We start from the raw sequence: 5,183 nt of genomic DNA, 5'->3' as shown, positions 1-5,183 counted from the left end.
TAGGTTTTATGTAATTTTACCGGTGAATGTATTTGGGTTTTTTCTGTCCTACAAATTTTATGTTACTTCTGCTGTTCCCTCTAGGTCGTTATTGCAGAAACTTAGAAAACAAGACAAGATACTTTTTTTACTTAGAGAATGGATGCAGATATAAAAACAATGGTTTGGCTGTCTTAATGAATGAGTGGCTCTCAGAGAGCATGACAGGGCTATTTATGTATATGTCTGTATTGTAAGCACATCATATACTTGTACTGTGATTTCTATGAAAACATCAGCTTCTGTGTTGTAGAAAGAGGAAGAAAATCTGAATTTAAAATTGAGAAGACAAGAAAGATCTCAAGTTCATATTGGTTTTACTACTACTACACCCCAGGACCTATTTCACAGCTCTTATCTGTTGGTAAACCACTAAAATGACTCTCTCCTTTTGGAGCAATTTAAAACACGTTAAGAAGACCAATAAGAAACATAAGGACTCCATCTAGTTTATTAATGACACATATTTAATTCCTCCCCAGAGCAATACTTTCAGCTCTGGCATGATAGAACAAGATGTGAAGATAAAAGCAGTAATAATTAGTTCATATGTCAACCTTTGGGGCTGGTCTTCCATCAAACAAAATATGGAGTGGGGTTTTTTTTAGTTAAAAAAAAAATCAGGAAAGGAGTTCGGCCAAAGTAAAACATCTCAAGGAATGATTAATGCTTTTTTCATTTTTACTTTTTAATTACTGGCCTGGGAAATGAGGGACTGCCTTACGTTAAGACAGTCAAATACCATGATAATAGTGTTCATTGTTGATGATTCTGCCCACTGTTAATGTTGATGTGTGTATATATATATATATATTATATAGATATATAGTTAGGTTTCCAAATCTGACTCAAAAATACATTTGCAATACTGAAGCAAGACACATCTGAACAGAAAGCACAATTGAATAATTTGTGCAGCACTGTGTGAAAATTGTTTTGCTAATTAGTTAAGATAATGAGAAGAGAAAAGCTGTTCAAATAAATTATTTTAAGTTACTTGTTTCCACCTGTTACTACGGACGAGAAGAGAGACACTGCTCTTTTTGCACATATGGTGTGTGTAAACTTTTCAGGTCCTGCAGTATTAGATACTGGCTTAACACATCTGGATTGGATAAGTCATAAGTAGTTATCTGCCAATGGGGAGCACACAACTGGATGAATTCTCTGTCTTAATTTCTCCTCTTGTTGACATAACTTCCATTACATAGGCTAATACTCCTTTGTTTTATTGGGTGGGGTTTTTTTGGAGCGGTTCTACTGACTGTATTTTTTAAATTAGTACACCCCCATGGAGGCTGAGGCTGGCCATGTCCTGCTTTGGTTCCATTTCCAGCACGCTGCTGCTATCCCATCTGTGTTGTTGTAAAATGATGATTAAGTAACAGGAAAGAAAAGCTAAATATGGTTTTCCCTCTTATAATCTGTAAATCTGTGGCAGTGTTAGACAGACAGACATATCACTTCTACATATATACTAGAGGGTTGTTGTGGTTTAGCCCTGGTGGGCAGCTGAGCCCGACACAGCTGCTTGCTCACTCCTCTGCAGTGGGATAGGGGAGAGAATCAGAAGGGTGAAAGTGAGAAAACTCTTGCATTGAAATGAAGACAGTTTAAGTAAAGCAAAAACTGCACACACAAGCAAAGCAAAACAAGGAATTCATTCACTGCTTCCCGTGGGCAGACAGGTGTTCAGCTGTCTCCAGGAAAGCAGGGCTCTATCATGTGTAATGGTTACTTGGGAAGACAAATGCCTTAAGTCCAAACAACCTCGCCTTCCTCCCTCTTCCCCCAGCTTTTATTGCTGAGCGTGACATCATATGGTGTGGAATATAATGCTGGCCAGTTGGGGTCAGCTGTCCCATCTGTGTCTCCTCCTAACTTCTTGTGCACCCCCAGCCTCCTCACTTGTGGGGCAGCCTGAGAAGCAGAAAAGGCCTTGACACTGTATGAATGCTGCTCAGCAGTAGCTAAAACATCCCTGTATTATCAGCACTGTTTTGGTCACAAATCCGAAACATAGTCCCATACAAACTACTGTGAAGGAAATTAACTCTGTCCCAGCCAAAACCAGTACAAAGGTCAAAAATGAGAGATACTTAGCAGTGTAGAATGGTAAGTATGGATTGCTGGAAAATAAAATGGAGCTAGGGATTTCTACATGAACTTTATACAGACAAAAGCATATCCAGTGTTATATAGATGAAAGAGTTTTTGGGCACCAGTTTGGTCTGTAGCTTGCACAGGACTTGGGCGAATAACCAACCAAATTATTGAAAGTCAAACCCAGAAGTGCATTTGTAATATTTATACTGACTAATGCACTTTTTAGTGATTCCCCATTTCCAATAATTCTTTCTTTGCATAAAAATTATATTGGAAGAAAACACATAATTGAAAGTAGTGTTCATCATCCTCTCTTTCTACCTGAAAACTTAGTTGAAGCTGTGACTCTAGAACACAGTCTAGTGTTTTTGGGACACCCCTAACCAAATACATTCCAACTTCTGACAAACACTGTCATCTTTTTGTCCTAAGGAGTAATTAAAGGCACTTGAGCTGTAAGATGTATAGTTTCCAGCAAGTAAGGTGTAAGCATGGGAATCTTTGGCGTACTGGAAGTGTATAGTCCCTATAGTTTTCTTAAAGCTACTCGTGTTCTGCCAGTCATGAAATTGATAAGTTGAGAGCTGGAGGGTGTGATACTTGCAAGGCACGTAGCACTTAGGGAGTATCCTGCATTCAAGAAGGGTTGGTTTCCTAGGTTAATGGGTTAGCAGTCTTATAGTTTTGTATCAGGAATAAAACTTCACTTGCTTTTATTTTCTAGGGTAGTATGTGTTCTTTTTTGTGTTATTTTGGCTTGATACTGTTAACGAAGTCCTATTCAGCATGAATCTGTATCTGGAGTTAGAATTTTTGCAGATTTCACAATACGTCAGGTTTCATGCTTGTTTTTATTTTATTTCAAGGTTTTAGTATTTTCAGTTTTATACCATTTAAATCTCTGTTCTAGGTAAGGGGAAGGGAAATCAATGGGTATATTCAATATGTTTGTTGAAGTGTTTCTTTCTAAAAGTTTCTCAGATGCTAGGCAATATCTAGGTAGAAAAGCTTGTAATCAGCTTGGAAGAAAGTAAGCAACCTAAACTTGTTGTCCATAGGTTTCTGTAAACTAGAATGTCACTTTGCAAATTTAAGTAGTATAAAAATGAAAGTTGTTTCTGGAGAGAGTGCTGCAGGTGTTTAGTGTTTGTAACAGTGCGGTTAGGCTACTGGATATTTTTAAGATGCTGAGCACCCACTGCTAGCAGTTTCGGTGAAAGTGAGCAGTATTGGAACCATCCTCATATTTTGAAAATTCCTGGGTGTTAATTCTCACAAGAAAGGATCCCTTATGACCTCTTCTGGATGGCTCAGTTCCCTTTTTTGCCAGTTCTAGCTGCAGATTGCCGCTTTCCTGGCCACTTTGACTTTTCAAATTTGACTGAGTGAGCTGTGATACTGCTCTGCTCTTTCTCCTTTGCCTATCTTATAACTCTGAGTTATCACCCTCTCAGAAACCCTTCTCACTTTTAACAGTTGAATTTAAAAAAATGCAATTAAATACTCACTAGAGACAGCAGCAATAAATACGAAGAAGAAAGCTTTTTTAGTAAGGAGTTTTTTCCATAAAAAGACAGTGCCTGCTGGGATGTTGTGTGTCAAATCAAATCTTCTGTAGCCAGGCTGGACCTGGGGTTGTTACTATGTATGAGGAAAAGGATCTGGCAAAAGCTGGAGAGAGGATCACTGCAGAGAAGTCAAACTTTCCCTGAAAGGTCATCAGGAGCACATGTTTTGTTCTGATACTGAAATAATTCTGTTGACAATATATGGGTCATATTCTGGCCATTCCTTTTGATTGTTTTTTTTCTGATAGCAAATGGTCATGATTGACATCTCCTAAACTGTCTTTATGTTCATGTTATGACATTTGTTAAAAAACATATTTTAAGATAAAAAACAACTTGTCTTGCAGATATTGACAAGCAGTGGTAACTGTTCATGTTCCACCACTTTGTAACAAATAAGATTACCAAAACAGTGATGTTTTTATCTGTTCTTATATAGGTATTTGCAGTTTCTGGTTTTCAACCTGCAGTTCCAAGTTTTTAATATGAATCCTGTGTCCATGTTTTTTGTTTTTTTTTTTTTTTTTGGTAAGTAAAATTTTGCATTTTGTTTTTGCAGGACCCGACTAGGATTCTGAACACAAATAGCAGCAGCAGTAGTAACAGTTTTTCAAAGACCCACAAGTTGACAAAGGAGCACAAGGAAAAAACTTTTAAAGACTCAAAAGAACATAAAAGTGCCTTCAAAGAAGCTTCCAGGGAACACAACAGATCTTCCAAAGAATCCTCTAAGAAACCCAAAGAAAACAAACCACTAAAAGATGAAAAAGTTGTTCCCAAAATGGCCTTTAAGGAACCCAAACCCATGTCCAAGGAGCCAAAATCTGAAAATACCCCCATCCTTACCATAACAGGTGGGCAGCAGCAAGAAAAGAAGACCCACGCAAAAAGGCCCTCTGTTCTGGACTCTGATGAGCCTTCTGCAAAAAAAAGAAAAAAAAGTGGCTCGGATTCATTAATTAGAAGTTTTTCTAGCACTCCACCACTGATTCTTACTTGTTCAGCTGACAAAAAACATACGAAGGATAGATCTCAACTGAAGGTCGGGAGAGTCAAAATTGAAAATGATGCACTGGAAAGGAAGACACCTACTCTGCCACCGTTTGATGATATCGTAGATCCCAATGATTCTGACGTGGAGGAAAACTTGTCCTCCAAATCTGAAGTAAGTGGTTTTTGGTTTTGCTTCATATGTGTTGAATATTATCAGGCTGTGGGATTGTGCTCCATATGTGTATTTTCCCCTTCCTTTCTCCTGTCTGCTGGCAGATTGTTCAAACTGAAGGATGTTGGCTGCTGGCTATTCAAACTTATGCATGTTCTATTTGAATTGTATTGCCTATTCAAGTCCACTTAATTTATAAATCTGTCAACTTTATGACAAATTTGGGAGAGGCTTATAAATGATTTTGCTCTTTTGATCTAATTCTTTAGGATTTCATGCTGCTTATAAGAGAAAAGGAAATTGAT

At 37.8% G+C, this 5,183-nt stretch overlaps 1 pseudogene across 1 annotated transcript; it reads left to right on the top strand.

Moving 5' to 3' along the window:
* The first annotated feature begins 4,272 nt into the window (after positions 1–4,272).
* On the top strand, positions 4,273–4,878 carry LOC104464314 (annotated as a pseudogene). Its single transcript, XR_727577.1, has one exon. The product of XR_727577.1 is annotated as a protein AF-9 pseudogene (transcript).
* Positions 4,879–5,183: the final 305 nt, after the last annotated feature.

The sequence above is a fragment of the Pterocles gutturalis genome, unplaced genomic scaffold (genome assembly GCF_000699245.1).
Source record: "Pterocles gutturalis isolate BGI_N339 unplaced genomic scaffold, ASM69924v1 scaffold13758, whole genome shotgun sequence".
Taxonomy (NCBI): Eukaryota; Metazoa; Chordata; class Aves; order Pterocliformes; family Pteroclidae; genus Pterocles; species Pterocles gutturalis.
Note: the sequence above shows the minus strand (reverse complement) of the source record. Positions and strands in the feature narration are given on the sequence as shown.